At 31.3% G+C, this 13,502-nt stretch overlaps 4 non-coding genes across 4 annotated transcripts; 1 reads left to right on the forward strand and 3 right to left on the reverse strand.

The window, feature by feature from the left end:
• Nucleotides 1-9,752: 9,752 nt before the first annotated feature.
• TRNAN-GUU (transfer RNA asparagine (anticodon GUU)) lies at nt 9,753-9,826 on the forward strand. The gene has a single exon. It is a non-coding gene; the product is annotated as a tRNA-Asn (tRNA).
• Nucleotides 9,827-10,260: 434 nt separating this feature from the next.
• Nucleotides 10,261-10,334, reverse strand: TRNAN-GUU (transfer RNA asparagine (anticodon GUU)). The gene has a single exon. It is a non-coding gene; the product is annotated as a tRNA-Asn (tRNA).
• Nucleotides 10,335-12,040: 1,706 nt separating this feature from the next.
• On the reverse strand, nt 12,041-12,112 carry TRNAD-GUC (transfer RNA aspartic acid (anticodon GUC)). Its single transcript has one exon. It is a non-coding gene; the product is annotated as a tRNA-Asp (tRNA).
• A 991-nt stretch (nt 12,113-13,103) lies between these two features.
• On the reverse strand, nt 13,104-13,175 carry TRNAD-GUC (transfer RNA aspartic acid (anticodon GUC)). The gene has a single exon. It is a non-coding gene; the product is annotated as a tRNA-Asp (tRNA).
• Nucleotides 13,176-13,502: the final 327 nt, after the last annotated feature.

A 13,502-nucleotide genomic window follows, 5' to 3' on the forward strand; every position in this document is an offset into this window, starting at 1 on the left:
CAAATTTACAACTAGTTTAGTATTGAAATAATTTTTAAAAATTTACCACATAATATTAGAAGTTGCACACAGTAGAAAAACACACAAAAAATCATAAAAAGAGATTTTTCTTTGTAGCAAAATAGCTTGCTGTCGTTTCCTTTCGGGAAGCCTAACTTAACCACCAATTTTTTTTCTGCTGGACAAAAACGAGCAACGAGAGATTTTTTTGTGACTCTAAAATTTAATATATACAAGTACATATGTTTTGTAGATAGAAGTAATCTTGTAACGGCAAAATATATTTAACATTTTGATTGTCTGAATTGCTGATTTTAAGTAAGCAAGGAAACACATTTCGTATAGCATAAAAGATCTTTATCTGGATTTGGATCGGTCAGTTTATATGGCAGCTATATGCTACAGTAGTATTATCTAAACAATTTCTTTGGAGGTTGTACTGTTGCTGTGGACAATAATCCATACCAAATTTCGTGAAGATATCTCGTCAAATGAAAAAGTTTTCCATATGAGGACTTTATACCGAACGTGCAGTTTGTATGGTAGCTATATGCTTCAGTGGTCCGATATCGGCCTTTCTGACAAATGAGCTGGTTTTTTGAGTGAAAAGGACGTGTGCAAAATTTTAGGTCTTTATCACGAAAACTAAGGGACTAGTTCGTGGATATACAGACAGCTTATCATGCTGATCATTTATGTGTATATACTTTATAGGGTCTCCGACATTTCCTTAAAATACTCTGTTCAGGATATAAAATTTAAAATATAAAAATTTCTAGAAAGCTAAAAAGAATAGTGAAAATCGACCTTTATTTTGGAGTAACCACCATTTTATGATAATCTTCTCGTTTTTCTTTTTTTTCGCGGAAGCGGCCTTTACTCCCCGCTCTACTGTAAGAACACTTTAATTTTATGATTTCTTTCTTTAAAATTTATTTTGTGTACTCATAAAGTATTAGTAAACAAATCACAAACATATAGCTGAAAAAATATCAAATTTTTTTTTGATCAATTTTTCAACCACTCGAAACTCGGGCCTCAAGACTAGAACCCTGAGTTAATTCTTCTTGAAAACAAAACAAAATATTAATTTACATTTAGCAATTCATTAAACAAAATTATTATAGTAAAATTCTGTTATCCCCTCTTAGCAATATTTTTGGTGCGGTATGCTTTCACACACACACACTAATACATACATCATACATACTTGTGCTTATTGCACATGCCTGCTTGTTGCCTTGCTTAGCTGCTATCAGTTAAGCCGGCAACTTCGGCGTTGTTGCAGATTTGTTAAGTTTTGTGTGTTTTTGTTGTTTGTTGTTGCTTTTTGTTATTTTCGACTTTTGCTGGAATTTTTATTATAATGTATTGGCTTCCCTGCATTTATCAATGCTCTGCCAGTTTTGCGCTTTTTGCGTGTTTTTGTTGTGTTTGTTGCTTTTTAGCCTCTGGCTAAGCAATTTTGCTTTGGCGTATTTTGTGTTTAGCAAACATTTTGTTGACTGCCTTTCTTTCTCTCGTTTTCATGCGACGGCATTCATGTTAGAGGCGCATGCAATTGCTGGTTTTTAATGCAGTGGAATTTTTTTGCCTTTCAGTTGATTTTGTGTTTCTTTATTTTTTTTTTTTGGTTTTGCTATCTCATTTTGTTATTTGCGTGTATTTTATCTTACATTCTGCACTTTTGCTTTAATTTTTTCATGTTTGTATGTTTGTATGTTTGTAATCTTCTTGAATCGCTGATTTATTGCTGATTATTTATTTTCAATTTGCCGGTCTGTGCTTTCAATTCTAATTTATGTAATTTTGTTAAATTCCTTGAACTTAAATTTTCTCCTTTTTATGTGTTTCGCAAAAGCGTTTTTAGAGAAATTTATATTTTTGTGTATATGTGTGTGTGAAAAAAAACAAGAAAAAATTAACTTCAGCTGCACCGAAGCTATGATACTTTCATATGTGCATTGTTCTTAGCAGCAAAGGCTATAGAAAGTTCTTGATTTTGAGCATTCAGTTGGTACTGCAGCTATATACTATAGTGGTCCGATCTGAAAAATTTCTTTGAAAATTATAACAATGGCTGAGATGATAGTCTATGCGATATTTCGTGAAGATATCTCGTCAAATAAAAAAGTTTTCTATACATAAACTTGATTTTGATTGTTCAGTTTTTATGGCAGCTATATGATTAAGACATCCGATCTGAACAATTTCTTCAGATAATTTAATGTTGTCTTGTAAAATAATAAATGCCAATTTTCCGGACAATATCTTTTCAAATAAAAAATTTTTCCATACAAGGACTTGGTTTTGATCGTTCAGTTTCTATGAGACAGCTGTCTGCTATCGGCCGTTCCGACAAAGCAGCAGCTTTTTGGATAGAAAAGGACGTGTGGAAAATTTTGGATTGAAATCTCAAAAACTGCGGAGCTACTTCGCGTATATACAGGCAATAGACCAAAATATCTGAAACTTTTTTTATCAAAACTAAAATTTTGCTTAGAACTGCTTCCATTCGACAATTTATTTACCTTTATTTAAGTCTATCTACATATAATATAATCACGTGGGTCAAAAAAAAATTTAGTATGAAATTTATAGGTTATAATGAACATAAGTACAGAGAAAAAAATATTCTTTCAAGAAAAAGTTATTAGCTTAATTTTTCCACTTAAAGAACACGTTAAAAGCCTGTTTTCATTAAAAACGCCATAACTTTTGAACTGTGCAGAATAAAAATGTTTACATCGCAGATTTTTGCAGAACATTCAATTTTCGAAAAAATTTAACTCAGACAAATTTTTTACAGCTCAAAATTTGTTATTTAAAAGCTTTGAAAACGTTTTAAAGTGCAAAAAACACAGTTCAAAATTTTTGATTTAAAAGCTTTGAAAAGTACAAAAATGTTTTTTTCTTTTTAATTCATAAAATTGTTGCAAGCATGTCGAATGTTAAAAAAATTTAGCTTGAGCTCTTCTAGATGATTATTTGTAAATGAAATAAAATATTAGAACGATCTGAAGTTTGTATTAACCAATTATCCAACGAGAGAGAAAATTTATTCTTATTAACATTTTGACCACATAAAGCCTTTGGCTCTTTTTAAGATATTTTCAAAGAAAAAGAAATAAACATATAAGATAATATATGTATTTTGAGAGCTCCCCCATCGTGTATTAGTTTTCAATACATATTTGTAAAAAATCAAATTAGTCACCATTTCATGCTAATCCACTGCATACCTAGCCTAAACTTTAATAAGATCAAGTAAAAGATGCCTCAACTGCAATTTCACGCTCATGTACGTACCACTGTAACTAAAATTGCCCATTTTTCCATAATTTTTCCCGCTGCTCTCATTTGGTTACAATGTGAAAATTTTCGGCATTCCCTTTGCCCAGCGTTATTCATAACAAAATCGCCACACACTTACCGCTGTCAACGAACGAACCACAAGGCAGCGCGGCATATATGCACAAGCGGCATGACAAGCCATAAATACATATCCTTACATATACACATCCATATATATGTATATACACCACGCCAGTTGTATCTATGCGCGCTCATGAGGTCAAATAAATAAATTATGTAGCCGTCTGCAACACTAAATAGGCGCAGGCATACTTGCAATGGGTGGCATATACATACACACGTTACATATGTAAATATATACATACTATATATACTACAAATGCACATACATACATATTTACACACAATGTCTGTGTGTAGTTGCCGAAAGGTTTTAGGTTGCGTATACGCCACAGCGTGCATTTTCACTAGACGCGCCCTCGTCTGCATACACATCTAGACACACGCTTACACATATATATGCAAGCACAATAACACACAACGCCGTTACAATGTTGTGAATTTCATATGCTCGCATTTTACATTCATGCGTTTCGCTTTGCTTTCTTAATTTTTATGTCATTTAGTGGCATAAATGCAAACATACATATATATGCATATAAATATATATAGAAATGTGGGCAGCTGCAGCTACACATACCTCAGACTTTGCCAATAATTTTTTCTACGTGGAACTTCCGGTATAATTGTGGTTTTTGTAATTTAAAAAAAAAATTTTTTTTTGAATTATGGTGTGTTATGCTTAACTTTTGCACATACTGTAGTGCATTAGTTTGCTGTTGCTTTACTTAAAGTCTTGGTTTATACGCGATATATTATTCATTTTTTTGTTATAATTATTCTGTAGATTGAATGACTACAGAAAATTTTGTTTTTGTTTGTTTTCTGGTTTTTGTAATTTTGAAGTTTGGTTCTGGTATTTTTCAATCCCATATTAGTATTATTTGATGGGTAGTGGGAATCTGAAACTCCAAATTTGTGCTAGCTGTTTGAAACTTTTAATTAAAAAAAATTAATAAGAATACCTAAACAGTGTTAAACGTAAGAAAAAAATACTTCAGTTAAAAATATATTCCTGAAATAGTTGCCACCTTTTTAAAACTTCATATTCAATCAAATTTAAAATTTGAATGATTTACTAAAGTATTTATACAAAAAGATATTAGAAAATCATGTGGTTGCAAAACCGTTAAGAGGTTGCCACTTAATTAAAAAATTTGTATTAAAATAATTTAAAAACAAAAACAAAATCAAAAAACATCAAACTGCAGAAGTTGAAGAAAGCTTGCTGTTAAATAAATGTATATTCCTAAAAGAGTTGCCACCTTTTTAAAATTACATATTCAATAATATTTATAATTTGAACGATTTACGAGTATATACATACTTGAACATTATACGAAAAAGTATTTAAAAAGGTTTACAGCTGCACGTCATGCGGTTGCAAAACCGTTAATAGGTTGTCAATTGCTTGCAAATTTTTATAAAAATAGCAAAAAAAAATACCAAAATGTAGTCATCAAACTGCAGAAGTTAGCGAAAGCCTGCAGTTAAAATTATATTATTCAAAGTGTTGCCACCGGTTTAAAATTTCATATTTAATAATTTCGTAATTGAGGCGAATTACTACAATATACATATGTACGTATTTATACCAATATTATGCGAAACAGTATTTAATGAGGTTAACTACTGAGTAAGAGTACGGTGGTTGTCAAATCGTTGAAATGTTGCCACTTGATTCAAAATGTGAATTTTACAAGTTTCTTACATTTAAAAAATCCAAATTGGCGATACCAAACTAACACAGTTCAAGAAAATCTGTGATTAGAAAATATTTTTAAAGGGGTTGCCACCTGACCAAAATTTTTTTAATACAATAAAATTTAATATGTAAATATAATATTTGAAATTAATAACTGAATGAAGAGATATGAAAAAGATTGCAGTTGCGAATTTTTTAGAGCAGTGTTTCAATCTACATACGCGTAAGTACAAAATATTCGACAAGAAATATGAATTTGAGCGAATTGTCGAATATTTCAATATTCTAAATAATAATAGATATAACAATACAAATATTACTAAAGCTTTGATTATTAATTTAGTGTTACCAGATTTCATTACAGAACGCATATTTCATCTGAAAGTTTAATTATTCCTTTGGACTTGTGAGGAAATATTGGAGAAATACTCCTAAACGTTTATTCTCATTAATCTCATGTCTGTCTGTTTGTCATTATATACTCGTACATGATATAGCCCTTAAGTTTTTGAGAGATCTACCTGAAAATTTCCACACGACCTTTTCTCTCAAAGAAACTGTTCATTTGTCGGAACCGTCAATATCGGACCATTATAACATATAGACGCCATACAAACTGAGCGTTTGGAATAAAGTGGTTGTATTGTGTTGTTGAGATAACAGTGTAATATTTGAAGAAATTGTTTAGATCCGATCACTATGGCATATAGCTTTCAGACCAACTGAGCGATAAAAATCAAATGCTTGTGTGGACATTTTTTTTGTTTGACGAGATATCTTCAAGAAATTTACCATCGGTTATTTCTTAAAATATTTAGAGATTTTGTTCTGATCGGATCACTATAGCGTATAGGCGCCATACAAACTTACCCATCATATTTAAATTCTTGTATGGAAAACTTTTTTACAAGTATTTGACAAAATATCTTTAAAAAAAACTCGGCATGGATTATTGTTCAAGACAATGCTAAAATCTCTAAATATATTGTTCAGTTCGGTCCCCTATAACATATTCTAAAGAAAGCTCTTTCATTTGTGAAGGGCATATGTAGCTTGTTGGAAATAATTTTATATAAATAACTATTCTTAAATAAAATAAAAGTAAGCGGCACAAGAAATTATTTTAAATACCTTATTTTAACGAAATGCAGTTAGCTGTACGTTTATTGTATTTCGGAGCTGAATATTTTTTCATTTTTATTATTTTTAAAATTACAACTTTTGCTTCTTTTTTTATTAGAAAATAATATGTTTTTTATGCAAATTATAGTTTAGGCTACAAATGCAGTTTTATTTTTTAATTTTTTTTTATGACTTTTTTTTACGCGCCATGATTATTTATTTATAATATTAAAATCTTGATACTACCGTTAGAATTTTTATAAGTTCTGCTGAATATTTTTCAAATTTTGAGCTAATATTTTATTTTTATTATATTTTTACGGTTTCAGCATAGAGTATAACTTTTTTTAATTTGACTTTTTAATAATAAGATTTTTTTATTATTTTTTTTTTTACAATTTTCGCATTTGAAATAGTTTCTTGTATTTGTATTATTAGTATGTTTTTACGATTTCAGCTTAGAATATCGTATTTTTTTTAAATTAAATTTTTTAATTTTAAGTTTTTAGTTGTTTTATTATTATTTTTTTATCTGGCTTCAAATAAAATTTTAATATTTTCAAAAAAAGTATTTCAAACACATTTTTTAAAAAGATGATTTTTATACCCTACTAAATTTTTAATAATATAATATTTTTTGCTTTCTGCGCCTTTGCCTTATTGTTGATAATTAAGTTAATATTAATTTTTATTTTAATCAACTTTCAATTCATTTTTATTGTAGTTTTAATTTGACTATTTTCACACTCGAATTTTCCTGTAATTATTACTTCATATTTTGATTTGCTTTTTTTATTAATTTTTGTTATGTTTTTTTTTTTTTTGTTAATTTTTATATTTTTTTATATCTTCCACAACGCGCCACGACACGCCTGAGCTAGCACTGCACACAAAAATTAACAATTGTTGTTCTTGTTGTGTAGTCACACTTTTAAGTTTGACTAATTCACTTCGCTAATCGGTTGTTTAACGGACAGACACCGTCAGTTGGAGCGCTATATTGAAAAAGTAGCATAAACACCGTAAACTTGTTGTCACTCTCATAGTCGGCAAGAGACTGAACGCATCGGCGCAACTGAAACCGAAACTGAAAACGCCAAACTGCAAACCAAACCGAAAGCCAAAAATGAAAACTGAAAAATGAAACTGAATTGCATGCATGCAAAACCACAAACAAACCGAAGCGAATGTCATGCTAAACAGCAAAAAGCAACAGCAACAACAACAATAATAACAATAACAACAACGATAAAATGAGAATAAAAGCAAGGTAGCAAATAAACGAAGTTGGATGCAATGGAGTAATAGCTGCATGCACACATATACATATGTATATACGTGCATATACATACATACATATGTGCGCACTTGTACGCATACACATATACATACATACATATGTAGATATAAGAGTTTGTTCATATTGGCGGGGGGAAAAGAGTCACAGGCTTGGTTGGTGCAAATGTTGAATGAAACAGCAGACACTTTGTTGGCTACCGATTGTTGTTGGTTTTTGTAATTGTTATTGTTGTTGTTGTGTTTTTTGCATTTGTTCGCATTGTCTGTGTTGTTGTTGTAGTAGTTGTTTTAATGGTTGTTGGTATTGTACTTGTTGTAGTATTTATTTATTGTTGTTGTTGTAATAGTTGTTATATTTGTTGTTGTATTTATTTGTTTATTGCTATTGCTCTTGTTGGTTTTGTTGTTGTTGTTTTTGTTGTTGTTGTAGTTGCTATAGTTATATTGTTGTTGTTGTAGTTGCTATAGTTATATTGTTGTTGTTGCATCGTTGTACTCTTCCAATGACGACAAATTCAACGTACAATTGTAAAACCGAACAAAAGCGAAGAAGCAATCTCCGTAAGAAACAAGCACGAAACGGCAGACGAGTTGCTGAAGAGCAAAATGTAAATATGTATGATGTAGCTATGTTGTAACGGCTGTTAAAAGTTGTGTGCAGTGGGTGGTAGGCGGTGTATTGGCCGGCTTGTTACGAATGACGACGACGACGACGACGAATAGGTGGCAACGGAAGCTGCTCCGCAGTGCATACAGATGCAGCGGCAGCAACAACAACGGCGTGGCAACGGTGGTAGTGACGGTGACGGTGAAGGCGAAACAAAAAACCGGCGACAGCAGCAACTACAAAAGCAAATGAAAACAAAACATTTGCTCTTGTTGTTGTTGTTATGGTTAGATTGTTCAACAAAAGCATTGACAATGCGCTGAATGGTGAATACCGAAGTTGATGATACGAAGAGGTAAGAAGTGAGAAAACAATATAAATAAATTAATATTGAGTGGAAGTATAAAATATTGCAAGCTTTTGATTTATTTAGTTAACAGAAATGAAGATGTACATAAACAAATGAGAAGTGTTATGAATTCTTCAAAGAACAGAAACGAAGATCTATGGACTAACATTCTGAGCATACTTTAGTTATGGAGGAGAGACTTCATAAATTTGTTGTAGCAAACAACGGCTGAAGTAGACAGCAGTCAAACAACCGCAGAAGCTAATAAATCCGAGCACCCCAAACGAAGCCGATACAATTATTGTTCTATTAGCCGAGCAGAAGAAAGTTTCTGTAGAATATTTCGGTTAAAATATTAAAAGTCGATGAATTACCATAAGAACTATTAGAAAACACGTCGATAAAGATAAACTGCACACATTAAATTTTAGTTAAAATATAGAAGGTTGGAAGCACGATTCACTTTCACAATCCAATTAGACTTGTTAACCAGACAAAACCATTTCTATGCAGCGCAATTTGAGTAAGATTGAAGCCCACTGTCAAAAAACTGAATTTTTGTTTGAATATGATAAATCTCAAAGATTGTATGGTACTAGCATGAGGTCATAAAATCTTTTTGACATATTTCAAAAAGTGTAAGTTACTCAATCTCTTTACTTTAAACTTTAAACAAACGAGCTCTATGAAGACATCGGACTAGGAGATTCCAGCATAAACGTTGCCTGCTCTTAATTGCGTTCAGAAAACGAGTCGAATGGATCTTTTGGCGAAAGATCTTCCACATTGTTATTGTTGTAGCGACAGAAAAGGATTCTCAATAATACGTTTTCACGACAGTCGAGTCTAAGTAACTGAAACGGATCCGGATTTTTAGCCGGCTGTCAACTCGGCATTATTCCTTGAAATTACTTCAGGAAACGCGGTAAAGATCAAGGTCTGTTCCGCTACATATGTAATTCCAATTGTCGTGAAAACGGCGTTGCTTCACAACACGGTTAACCGTGCTCACTTCAAAATTATAACAATTTGCCCAACTCGGGCCCAGAATAAACAAGAAGAAGTATACCAAGCTTAAACTTCAAATTAGAAGGAGGCGGCTCTTGGATGGCTCGTGGTAAGATGTTATGATAGGTTTGTGAAACTTTATAAGGAGTCTACAACTTATGTATATAATATATCTTAGAATACTGAAAAAAACCGGTTGTTATTATTTGGGCAAGATTGACAGCACGGCCTCCGTGGCGCAATTGGCTAGCGCGTTCGGCTGTTAACCGAAAGGTTGGTGGTTCGAGCCCACCCGGGGGCGCAGAGCTTTTTTATAACTAAATCTCTATATCTGTATATATAGATATATACCTACCTGTGCATATATATATAATTATTAAAAATATTTAAAAAATGTTAAATATAATATGCGTAATTTATATACGAGTACAATGCCTCAACATGAAAATATAAGAATAATTATGAGTATGAAGATGAAATGAATATTTCAGACATAATGAAATTCTAGAACTAAAAAATGTTATTTAAATTATTTTGTATGTATTTTTTCTTGCAACTTGATGCTTAAATAAAGATAAGACACTTTCTATTCAACAAAGCCTTTCAGCATAAGTACTGTACCGATATACTACTAATACTGATATGTTCTAATAAAACGATAACATTATATAGGTTAATTAAATGCAAGTATATTCAAGAATAAAAATTAATTAAGTACAACAAAAAATTTAATTGCGCCCCCGGGTGGGCTCGAACCACCAACCTTTCGGTTAACAGCCGAACGCGCTAGCCAATTGCGCCACGGAGGCCCATACAATTTAAATGTCCAGTGTTCTTTATAAGTGCAGTTGCATAAAAAACATCTAGCATAAGTATGTAGAATAGAAGTCCAGTTGCTGACAGTGATGGCGAAAGTAGTGACTACCAACAGTAGTTTCCAGTCATTCTGCGACTTTTATGTAGTGGCTGTTTCTTGCTAATTTTGGGTTGCTAAAACCGAAAATGATAGTAACAATTTTTGATTCAGATTTGTTGAGTAGTGTAATTTATGCTCTATATGGACAAGTAATCTTGAATTTTATATTTTACAAAAAACTGAAGTAGAACAAAAGTAAAAAAATTTATTATATATTATAAATAAAATGCATTGACGCAAATATCAAAATATTAAGGAGTTAGCCTAGTCTAGACTCAAATAATCCAAAGAATTTATTTTGTGAGTATGGAAGAAAGATTCGAATTGCTCTTTTTTAGACCTTATTAAATATATGTATGTATATTAAAATATACAAAAATTTTAAATTAACATTTTAATACTGAACCAGTCTTCACTTTTCTCAAGAGTACTTCCACGGGAGATGGCGATTCAAGTAACTTCTGCTATCTGAAAGCGACTAACAAACGGTTTCTTAATCTATAAAATACTTGCTAGTAAAGTGTTCAAAATTTTGGCTTAAATTTATTTTTATAAAAATGGCGATGTTGTAAAAATTGGTTAAATTTGCGACTGAAATAACTAGGAGTAAATAATTATATATTATTTTATGTATATATATGTGTATGGTATATTTAATTGATAAATTGAGCTAAGCAGATTGTATATCTGCTTTATATAATAGGTATTTTGACCTTTATGCTGATTAATCCGCTTCTCTTTATTCTCTTTCCGCTTTTAGTTCTACATAAAAATCAAACATATTTCTGAACATCATATATGATTGATCTCTTATTGATAAGGAAACTTTTTTAAAAGCTTTGAATATCTAACAAAAAACATAAATTCGAGAGATAGTGGTCGGTTAAGAGGTCTCAACATCTTTGAACATAAATAACTGTCTTTCAAATAGGAACGCCCCAGACCACGCACTGTCCTTCCGAATATTGAACATTTTCTCAACAGTACGTATTATGAAATTCGACTATTAAACTGAAGTTTCAAGCTATGTGTTGGCTATAACCAAAGAAATTAACAGCCACTAAAGTCATTTATTTCTTTGTTAAGTCGCATTTATTATTCGTCCGTATTTTATGTTTCAGAAGAACCCATCGTACTTATATATTATCCATTATTTTAGAATTAAATTAAAGGTTTTATTTCGCATAGTAAAAATGTTCTGGTCAAATATGCAGCGGTAACTTTTTGTCATTTTGAATATAATTTCATAATGTCACTCATAGAAACCTTCGCCACTATTGGCAAAAAAAAACTAGGGCAGGCGATTTTCACAAGCTGCTCTGAAGGCGGTTTTTGCACCAACAAAACCGGTAGTATTCACTTGGCGCTAGGTCGGAACTATAAGGTGGATGCATAGGAACATCCTGACCAAGCGCTCGGAGCTATAGTCATTATCGATATTGCGGACTGACAATGTCCTACATGAACACAATTACTCTCCTTTACCAATATCAGCTAATGCAAAGTTGCTTGGATTAATTAAGAATAGGTATATATATATATAAGTTTAGATATAGGTATATATACAAAATATAATTGTAAAAAACTAAGAATTATAATCTCCCCGACGGGGAATTGAACCCCGGTCTCCCGCGTGACAGGCGGGGATACTGACCACTATACTATCGAGGACTGCGTAAAACCTTTGACAAATGTATTATATCAGCACTTTCCACACTTAATATTATAAGAATTGTACTTACCACCACTCTCCAAAATGCTCACATAAATATATAATATCATATGTATATTTACATAGTATGTATGTATTCCTGATTTGCTGTAAATATAATAACATAATGGTAGGTATTAAAATATAATTTGGTAATGAAGTATATTTTAGGCAAATAATCAAATAATTTATTTTTGTATTCAATAACATTCTTAATCGAACCAGATTTAAATAATTTAAAAATGCATCGTAATTATAAAATATATGTAATGATATTTGCTTATATTATCTTTTATACTGACTAGATATTCAGATTACCTAGAATGTTCTTTTAAAAATTAAAAGTATATTTACTAGATACTTTAAAAAGGTATTGCGATTTTATTGTGCTATGACGAATCGAACATGTGTATTACTTTCCTTAAGTGTTATTGCCATGATGATTGATTCAACAGGGTATTATGACTAAACAGTGGGGGGTTAAACGTTTTGTATCTCAACTAACGCAGACCAGGATGGAAGAATAGTCATGTTTACGATTTTCTCTTATATATATTCTTAGAAATCGAAAAATAATATCTTAGTTCATCCTTCCCTGTGGTAACTTGCTTCTTGGTGGATATTAATTTTTTTTGGGACTTCGGTTAAAGAAATTATGTTAAAATAATCATTAACTTATAATTATTGCAAAGATGGGCATTTAAGTTCTGGTCTTCTTTATCTGTCTATTGGAATTCGCCTTGCTGTTTGCACAATTTTGAGGTCTTTAGAAAACTTTTATTTCATGCTTTGGTCTTAAAGTGTCTGACTTACAAATAATTGCTTTTTTAATTTTGCTGTGTCATTATTTGAAAATTCTTTGCCTAGAACAAAACGAAAATCGCGTTAATTCAGATATCAAAAATCTTATCAAGGCTTAAGAATTCAAAAAAGTATTTAAAAAAAAGTGTACTCCCCGACGGGGAATTGAACCCCGGTCTCCCGCGTGACAGGCGGGGATACTGACCACTATACTATCGAGGACTGCGCGAAACTGATGGCAGAAGTATTATATTAGTATTCTAAAGTAGAACATTTACTTGGTATCAATCCACCACACCGTCATTTTTTCACCTTTCGCCTAGTATGGAAAATGTTTTGATATAAAGTTGACATGTGGCTTATATATATTTTTCTATTCCTTTATTGAAACGCCTAACATTCGTATGCTAAAGATTTGAATGAATTACATCTTTTTTTTATGAAATAGATATTGCACAAAATAGTTTGCTTAATTTACAGTTAGGCTGGCATTAAAAATAGCCTAAAATGTGCAATATTTCCTATAAAACTGTATGAAACGTCCCTCCG

The sequence above is a fragment of the Bactrocera oleae genome, chromosome 4 (assembly GCF_042242935.1).
Source record: "Bactrocera oleae isolate idBacOlea1 chromosome 4, idBacOlea1, whole genome shotgun sequence".
NCBI lineage: Eukaryota > Metazoa > Arthropoda > Insecta > Diptera > Tephritidae > Bactrocera > Bactrocera oleae.